The sequence below is a fragment of the Rhinoderma darwinii genome, chromosome 4 (genome assembly GCF_050947455.1).
Source record: "Rhinoderma darwinii isolate aRhiDar2 chromosome 4, aRhiDar2.hap1, whole genome shotgun sequence".
Classification (NCBI taxonomy): domain Eukaryota; kingdom Metazoa; phylum Chordata; class Amphibia; order Anura; family Rhinodermatidae; genus Rhinoderma; species Rhinoderma darwinii.
Window position 1 is genome coordinate 57,191,072 of NC_134690.1, and position 10,172 is coordinate 57,201,243.

Below are 10,172 nucleotides of genomic sequence, written 5' to 3' on the forward strand. Positions count from 1 at the left end.
TTGTAACATCTATGAAATGTCTATTTATTATCACATATTAAGAGTGAATCTTTTAGATTACATTTTGTGGCTGCCTGTTTATAAAACTTTCTACAGTTTCAAAGCATTTTGACTGGCGACGCTTGACACCGAGTGTTATTAATTCCATTATTGTGAACGGTAGCTAATGGCTGGCGAGCTTCTGCAACTGTCAAAGTCCAAAAGATTAATGTAGTATAATACTGCTGATGCTTCTAGAATGCACTCTCATTCAATCTCTCTGTGAGGAGACAGCCAAAGAGTGATGTCATGTAAAATGCTGAATGTAGGAATTAGGAACGCATCAACAGATGGGGAGAGCTGCTTTGTACAGGTACTGGCTCTTAAAAAAAAATATATCAGCTAAAAGAGATCAAATATGCAGCTAAGGTTATTTAATTTCATTATATTAAAGAATGGACACACTGAATTTATTTTATTTCAGCATATACTGGATTTTACTGGTGGCAGATATTGCATTTTTCCAGATTAAGATACAGAGCTGAATTCCTGTGGGGAGAATAATAGTCCACTGATATAAAGTAGGATGTGGAGTAGTGTTTCTATAACCAGTAAGACTACTGTAACTCATTACTAATCGTTCTTCCCCTCACTAAACTCCCCTTTCCAATCTATTCTTAATGCCTCTACTCTGTGCCAGTCACTGCACTGGTTGCCTATTCCCTTCAGAATATAATTCTGATATTATTACTCTTACCACAAAGCTCTCCACAGTGCTACACCTCCTTAGATCTCCTCCCTCATTTCTGTCTACCACCCTACTCGCGCTCTACGTTCTGCCAACAACCTTAGATTAACGTCTTCCATAATCCGAACCTCCCACTCCCATCTCCAAGACTTCTCCCGTGCTGCACCAGTTCTCTGGAATGCGCTACCACAGACAATCAGATTAATTTCCAACATCCACGGTTTTAGACGTGCCCTGGAAACAGATCTTTTTAGACAGGCCTATAACATTCCCTAATCTGACTCCTTTCCTTGACCCTCCCTTACATTAGTCATTATAGCCTGATCCCCTCATTCAGCAGTATCCCCCACACTCCTTGCACCCTAATACACTTCATGTATGTCATACACTGATACTGGCTGGTGACCGGCTCATGCAGCTTTATGTGTACTACCCCATATGTATAAAAGATGGCTGCACCATTGTACTGAACAAGCTCTTTTTACATGATGAGCAGGGTCCTCACTCTTTTTGTTTGATTTGTTAATTAGTTTTGTCACTACGTAATGTCTGATATGGTCCATACATGTTCCCTCTGAATTGTAAAGTGCTGCATGTTAGCTACAGAAATAAAGATTATTACTATTATCCTTCATATACTTTGGGAACTGAATTCTGATTGTAACCAGTGTGGTTATGAGTGTAAAATAGAGATTACGTAACCTGTGAAAAATTGCTTTGTAAGCACTTCTCCATTGTGTAAATTTCCAATTGCGGATGCCTATTTCCCTCGCATAAGATAATAAAGACTAAAATAGGGGGTGTGAAGTATTTCAGCCTCCATTATCTTATATGTGGGAACTACAGATCCGGCAATTGGAAATTCACTCATTGGTAAAGCAATATATCAATCAAACTTAATATTCTGGGGATGGAAATACTTATAAATAATTTCTTTGTATTACTGTATAGTGCAGACCACAGTCCATCCCAATAAGGACCTGCCCTCTACTAACAACATATAAAAACATAAGTTTTATTCAATTATAATCTCTATCCGAACATTTCTAGGGCTATAAGGTAATACACAAATAACCACTAAATTTTTATGTATATTGGTGTGGTTCGAGCAATATCAGTGTTATCACACAGTATGTAACAATGAGGTATTTGCTTGTATAGTATAATAAGACTGTAGTAATACTGTATTGAATGTTTAGAGAAGTGATTTTGAGTCCGGATTCACGCCTCACTATGGGTTTACAATTACCCTAACTCATTGGTGAACTCGCCATTGTGTCCTGATCCCCTGATGGCGCTACATATGTGGTAAAACATGCTGGGGGACATGGGTAAGTAGTGTTTTAATCTCTGCAATAAAGATGCTAATAAGTTAGGGCAATTCTTTACCACTTAAGAGTGGTCAGTCCATTAAAATCACTTCCTATATCAATTAATACAGTATTAATAGAGTCTCTGTATACAAGCAAAAATCTCATTGTTACATGACTGCACCACGAAGGAGCAGCCAGAGGAAAACAAACTGGGTACTTGGGCGGGGTTCATCTGAGACCGAGGTCAGAATTCATATTACGGTCTGGATTCATTTTGGGTCTTTAGATCTGGGGTCTGAATGTAAAAGAAGAAGGGCAGGACCAAAATTTGCTCTGGGGCCCCTAGGACTCTAGTTATGCCTTTACATTTGATAGTACTACTCATCCTTTGGCATTACTAATACTCTTATTTTACATTCATCGGCATATCATCTCCCACCATCTTTGATATACACCAAACAAAGTGAAGTTATTAGATTTCATTAATCAGTATAATTTTGTTCTCCTTTCATCTCCTACTACAAAATCAAAGAAAGGGGCAAATACCAACATAATAAATATTATGTGTTCCTGTTTGGATGAATATTATGTTCCCACTTGGAGAAGAAAGCCCTAATGGGACCGTGTGAGTGAAACTTCAGAAGAAGATCATGATACAACTAATTATCAGAAGATTTAACGTATACCATGGGAGAAATCTAAAGTTTTGCTGCCTTTTAGACTCTTATTCCCTCTTCTGTGGCTCCTGTGCCAGCAGCAATTAACTCAAGCAGTAAATGTATTACTAATGATTTGGAAGAATTTGATTCTGTTCCTGAAGAAGATTATCAAAAATCTTCTTTAGGCTCCAACCTGTCTCTTGTTGAACTACTAATTATTGCTGCAGAGGAAGCACTTCACCGAGAGTCTACACGGTCCTGAAGAGTAAAACATTTAATGTTATACTTCCTGCCATTGAGCTTTAAAGAACATGATTACTGATGAGGCAATGAGGTATGAAGATAGGATAGGAGATTTTTTGTTAAATTCACTGAAATGTGTCACTTTGATGAGTCTTTAACAAGATCTATCTTATAGGCTCCCATGCTCAGTAAAGAGTAGAGGGTCAACTGCAAAGTGAGGCCCCATATTGCATACGTAAGACTAGGAGACAGAGCCCATCCTCATGTTATGAGTGACTTACAGCAGTTCATGCTGCAATGTCAGAGCAAGAAAGGTAAAAGAAGCTAAAGAAGTATAATATGAAAAGATTACACTTGGTGACTGCTTTAACATATTAAAGCCACCGTCCCGTCTTCTGACTGGACAAATATTATGGGCCCCTGATAGGTGAATTTTAAAAAAAACACAACTCACTACTTTTCTGTTCCTTCATGACTCCTCTTCTCTCGTCAGTTTGAAGGCAGGCATTGTGGCACTGGTGAGTGACATCACCAAACGTGTCAGTCCATTCACATAGACTGGGCTGATGTACAGGCACAGACTACCACTTGCCACCATATTGTCACTGGAAGGAAGCAGTAGTCTGAAAGCCATTGCATTATGCTTATACGTTGACATGACCACCACCAAGATCATGCTAACGGCTAAGTCACTAGCCCTATCCTAGGGAGGAAAGGATGTCAGGGCTGAATATAGCTAAATTCTACTACATCAGCTCTACTACATCCTCCTTCACACATGGCGTTTAGAAAACGCACTAATAGTTGCATTCAAAAATTGATCCAAAAACACAGGTCACAAGGGAGATTGTAGGTTTTAGTGATGCTTTGGTCTATTGGTGGAAAATGCACTAAAAAAAACACCACACATAATGCACGCTGTGACCCACAGGGATCAAATACAAAAAAAAAAGAAGAAGAAAAAACACCCAGTGACAAATAAAAATTAATTGTATGTTGAGTACTTTACTTATACTCTTAAATTTAACCCTCAACACTGTGGGAATTAAGCCTAATAATCCAAAAGGCTCCCTACTGCGCAGATGATGGCGGCATAAGGTAGATGCCAAATACCGTATTTTATATAAGACGCACCTGACCATAAGACGCACCCAGGTTTTAGACAACAGAAAATAGGAAAAAAATGATTTGCTAAAAAATAATTTATTCTATTTCACCACATTCTGAGCGCCAACATTTTTAAAAAAAATTTTCATCAATTGAGCGGTGTGAGGGCTTACTTTTTGCGGGACGAGCTGCAGTTTTATTGGCACCATTTTTTGGTACATATGATTTTTTTGATCACTGTTTTTTTTATTTAATATTTTAAGCACTAAGGTGACCAAAAAACTATTTTGATGTTTTAAATGTTTAAACTCACCGTGCGAGTTAAATAATGGTATATTGTAATAGATCGGACTTTTATGGACGCAGTGATACCAAATTATTTTATTTTATTTTATTTTTTACAAAAATGGGAAAAGGTGTTTTTTTTTAACTTTTAATATTTTTATTTTTTTTACACTCCTGAAAATATATCTAACATTTTTTTTTTTTTTTTACACATTTTATCAGTTCAACCAGCGGCTACTTGGTTATATGTGGAGTTACTGAAACAGCGTAACTACGTTGTTTCCCTAACTCCCATAGTAGTGAATTGTGAGCTACGCTGTTTCCGTAACTACTGTTTAGTTCTATGGGAGTCCCGGAAACAGCGCAGCTCCACGAGCTACGCTGTTTCAGTAACTCCACATGCAGAGGCGTAGCTAGGTTCTCCAGCACCCGGGGCAAAGATTTAGTTTGGCCCCCCCCCCAACCTCTTTCCCAACATCTCCTTCCCCCTCTCCGTGTTTGTTTCCTCTACCAATCAATGACATGTCATCTCTTTTCCACATTTATTTTTATGTAACTTGGGCATAAAAACATTTGTAAATTTTTCAGGCAATATAGTTTTATACACAACACCAGAACCAAGCTCAGTACGTATATACAGCACCAGAACCAAGCTCAGTACATAAATACAACACCAGCACAAATACAGCTCAATTTAGTGCAACCCCTGCCGTATAGGTATGTACGGCGTAAAACTACAGCTCCCAGCATGGCCCGAACAATGGTAAGGATATGCTGGGAGATGCTGTGTCACAAAAAAATAAATCATATCATAATCATACTACCCATCATCTCGCTGCAGATCATACAGTGACTACATTACTGATTAGAGGCAGAATAAACATTTACATTAAGTGACTCACCGGTGACGTCTCAGATTCTAGTTCTTTTTCTCCATCCGGTCCAGACCTTTTTGATGACTTCTCCCGGTCACAGTTTCTGCAGTTTGCAGCTCAGATGTCTTCAGCTTCTCACTTTTCCAACATTTCTACACCTATAAATAAAGATAATGTTCTCATAATACCACACACTACGCCCCTAAATATAATAGCGCCATACACTGCACCTCTAATTCTAATAGAGCCATACATTGCACCTCTAATTATAATATAACCATACACCGTGTCCCACGCACACACTGTGCCCCCTGTAGATAGTGCCTGGCATAGAGCCCCCTGTAGATAGTGCCCCCATATAGCCCACCCCTGTATATAGTGTCCCAGAAATAGCTCCCCCTATAGTGCTCCACAGATAGCCCACCTCTGTATATATCCCCCTGTAGATATAGCCCACCCCTGTATATAGCGCTCCACATATAGTCCACCCCTGTATATAGTGCTCCATAGATAGCCCTCCCCTGTATGTAGCCCCCTGTACATATAGCCTACTCCTGTATATGGTGCTCCATAGATAGCCCACCCCAGTATATAGCCCCCCCTGTAGATAGAGCCCCCCATAGATAAAGCCCCCCTGTACATAAAGCCCCCTATAGATAAAGCCCCCTGTAGATAAAGCCCCCCCCTGTAGATAAAGCCACACACTTTTTTATTACAATAAAATAACAAACTATTCAAACTCACCTTAATCCAGCTCCCACGCCGGCCGGCAGCAATGTTGACCTGCTCTCTTCTGCGCAGGTCTCCTGGGGTTGAACGAAACGTCTATGAAAGGCGCTGATTGGCTGGGCAGAATGACTTTCCCTGTCAGTGCTTTTCAACGACGGAAGCGCGATACCACCTCACTTGTAGAAAAGAGCTGAATGGCCAGGCACGGAACGTACCCGGCCATTCATTGCTTCTAATTGTACCTGTGTCCTATAGACGCAGGTACAATTATAGTGCAGGAGGAGGTGGCGCTGACGCCCCTCTAAGTTGCACCCGGGGCACATGCCCCGCCTGCACCCCCCTAGCCATGCCCCTGCCACATGTTATCAAGTGGCCGGGAGAGCACAGAAAGCTAGAACGGGGTTTAGGGGGCCCCGTTCTAGAGATAGGTGCGGGTCCCTGAGGTGGGACCTGCATCTATCTGACATTTATGACATATTCTGTGGATATGTCATAAATGTCCTTCATAGACAAAACCCCTATAAATACAGCGGTCGCTATTGACCACGGCATTTAACTCGTTAAAGGGGTTTGCCATAAAACACATCTATCCCCTATCCACAGGATAGGGCCATAGGATAGGGCCTACATGTGAGATCGCTGGGGGGTCCGACCGCTGGGACCCCCAGTGATAAGGAGAACGGGGGACCGAAAGTCACCCAGAGCGCTAGATGAGAAGCCTGGACTTCCGGATTCTGTGTCCGGCTTGTCTGTTCCGCAGCTCCATAGAGATCAATGGAGTGCCGCTCGCGCATGCGCAGAAGAATCCCATTGATCTCTATGAAGCTGCCGGACACAGAACGTGGAAGTCACAGCTTCTCATGCAGTGCTCTTGGTAACTTTTGGTCCCCATTCCCCTTATCGATCACATGTATCCTGTGGATAGGGGATACATGTGTTTTATGGCACAAGCCCTTTAAACTGCCAGGAACAGCGAAATTGCTGTTCCTTGCCGTTATAGCAGCATGTCAGAATCGGACACCTGCAGTGTATGGAGCGGGCTCAGTGCGTGAGCCCGCTCCATACATCATCCCCCTCCAGCTCAATGATGTGCCGGCACGTCATGGGTCGGGAAGGGGTTAAGTAATGAAGCGGTCATGGGGCCCGGCGATGCCGGGTCCCTTGACTGTGGACTATAAGACACAGGGACTTTTTAGCAAGATTTATTCTTGCTAAAAACTGCGTCTTATAGTCCGAAAAATACGGTAATAGATAAACACAGTATAACCAGTTCAAAGTAGCACAGAATGCAGTGGTGATTAATACATAACCTGTGTCGGGTAAGTAAAGAATCCTCACTACGGCTGTTTGGACGGGTACTGCTGAATCTATACTGTAGCAGTGTGGCTACTAAAGGGCAGCAGGATTTTGGCCCAGAATGTTATATTCAAAGGAAAGTTACAAGAAAAAGTGTCCTTTCTTCTTATTTCTTATGTAACAAACCTGGAAAAGGTACGAGTTGCTGGAGTGGGAGAAAAGTTCAACTCTGTCTTCAGGGCAGTCCAGGATTTGGGCTGCCATAGGAGTGTCATTAGCTGCCAGCTGTGAGGACTTCTTTAAGAAAGGTGTGATCTATTCACAAAATTCTCCCAGTCTGAGGTAGACAGGCACTGCCAGCCTGTGGGAGTCAGAAGTTCTGGTAAAAACACGTTTGTTGTGAGGTGCTGGGCAGAAGGCCTTTCACCCTGATAGCTAGGGAAGCTATATGTTTAGTTAGAGGCTGGATGGCCTAGGGTTTACTTTGAACTTGTTAGGTAAGACTAAACGTGGACACCACAACACTACTCAGTTCTTTTCTAATCAACGGTTTACTGAAAAATCACAATTTCAAACAGGCCAAATAGAAACAATGCAGTATTCAAGTCAAGTCTCTCAGTAGCTGGGGCCCTCGCCCTCGTGGGAGTCCCACTCGCCCTTGGGTGGCTGCGCCTGGCGCTCACTGACCCGGCCCGGCGGGTCTCAAGAAGGAATGGGCCGTCTCCGCGGATCACTGTGGTGCTACCACTCACACTGCGGAATCCCCAAAGGTGGAAGCTATGCCCCTCGCCCTTTGGCTACGGCGTGAGTCCGGCGGATATATTACCGCGTGCGCCTCCGCGGGTCAGAGTGAGAGCTACTCACTACCACGCGGCATACCACCCTTACCTCCGATTTCTGCTCCTCTGTTGATGAAGATGACGTCTTTTCCCTTGTGTCTCCTGACACCGCTGAGCTGTAGTGAATGTCCAGCTAGTCCTCTTTTAGGAACGTTGAGCCAAGGATACTTCTCCTACAAATGGCGGCAGCCTGGTCACTGTGCTCTCTCTCTGTCACACTGCAAGTCCTCTTTTTCTTGTCCCCACTCCGCTCTGCATCCTCTCTCCTGCCCAAGTCTCCTCCCTTTTCTCCTCCTCCTTCCTCTTCCTGGGGTCCTGCCAATTTCCCCTTCCCTCTCTCTTCATCTGTGCTTTTGTTCCTCCCTTTTTCTGTCCTAATGGCCTGTCTGTTTTCTCACTCCTGCTGTGTTCCACTGCCCCCCAGTGGTCATTGTTAACTTTACGGTTTCTACACATTGTTTCTAAGACATATGTCTAACCTTTGCTGCAAGCGGCCTGACGTCACACAAACGGGGGAAAACACGAGGCCCAGAAGGGGCTGAGAGCACAAATGGACACCTAAGGCTCGTGGAGATGGTGGGAGGCGAGGGGGCTGCGACCCCTATCATGTCATGAGGGTGCAGGAGGCTGGTACCCCCATTACACATCTCCCTTGAGGAAATAGTGCAGTCCCCGGCACTACAGTCAAAATCCCTGTAACGGGACGGTAAGGTCCCTCTGTTCTCCCGACGGGGGTAACGTACCGTCCCTTCTTCTTGGTCCCTTTCACCTGTTGTTGAGGATGGGACATCTGCGACCGGGACCACTACCCACCATTCGCCACTAGGTTCAGCGGGGGTAGTGTCAGGTGCAGTAGCCGGTGTCAGCTCCCTCATCTGCTCAGCTGGAAACGAACAGGGTCTCAGCAAGTTTCGGTGTAGTTTCCGTACCCTGCCGTTTCCGTCTTCTCGCTGTACTTCGTACACTGAGAGTTGTGGACTCGCTCTTCGGATAACGACATAGGGCACTCGCTCCCAACGTGGTGCCAACTTACTGGCTCGTTGTGCTTGTTTGTTGCGGACCAATACCCTGTCCCCAGGGTGGAATGGTTCTATGGCCTGGCTGGGTCCGGCCGTTATCGAGGGTTGTTCATGTCTCCTTGCTGCTTGTACTCGATCTCGAGCTCGCTGAATCCTGCGCTGGTGCTCCACTATCCACTGAGACGGGGTTCGCCCACTATTTTCTTCAGGTTGCTCCATGAGTAAGGCTATTGGTAGGCGTCCCATTCGGCCAAACATGAGCTGATAAGGAGTGTATCCAGTAGTACTGTGTATGGTATTATTATATGCCCATACTACGTCTTCCACATAATTAGGCCACCGCTCTTGGTGATCGTCGCCCAAAGTTCTCAGCATCCCCAACAGAGTCCGGTTAAAGCGTTCACACGCCCCGTTGCCCTGAGGGTGATAGGGTGTCGTTCGCGACTTCCGTATGCCGTGTAGCACACACAGCTCTTGAATCAGCTGTGATTCGAAGTTTGGACCCTGGTCAGTTAACAGTCTCTGTGGACACCCATAGGGCCGTATAACGTGAGTCCATATTAGTTTGGCTGTGGTGGGTGCTGTCTGGTCCCAGGTGGGGATGACGATCGCATATTTGGAGAAATGATCTACACACACCAATGCGTATTTGTGTCCGGAGGTCACTTCATGGACGGTAAGGAAATCCATTGTTAACAGTTCAAAGGGTTCCCCCGTGTGTATGGCCTGCGGCACGGTAGTCTGCACTGGTCCTTTGTGGATAGCACAGTTGGCGCATGTCCTGCATATCCGCTCCACCGTCTCACTCAGTTGTGGGCTGTAGAAATAACCTCGGACCAGGGCCTCCGTTTTCACAGCGCAGAAGTGTCCTCCGACCTCATGTAGGGTCCGGCAGACTGACTCTACTTCTTTGATCGGCAACACCAATTGCCACACGACTCGTTGCTCTTTCGCCATCCAGAGCCGGCGGTAAATGACTCCACCTCGAAGGAGCAGCCGCTCCTGTTGTCTTGCAATTTGGCATCCCCTTCGTGTCAGCTGAGCACGTTCGGACCCTGTCGGCCACCGTCTGGCCAGAAG

The 10,172-nt window shown here is 44.6% G+C and overlaps 1 long non-coding RNA gene across 1 annotated transcript; it reads left to right on the forward strand.

The window, feature by feature from the left end:
• The first annotated feature begins 290 nt into the window (after positions 1 to 290).
• Positions 291 to 2,831, forward strand: LOC142760706 (uncharacterized). The gene is made up of 2 exons (XR_012883368.1): positions 291 to 352; positions 2,573 to 2,831. It is a non-coding gene; the product is annotated as an uncharacterized LOC142760706 (long non-coding RNA).
• The last annotated feature ends 7,341 nt before the right edge of the window (positions 2,832 to 10,172 follow it).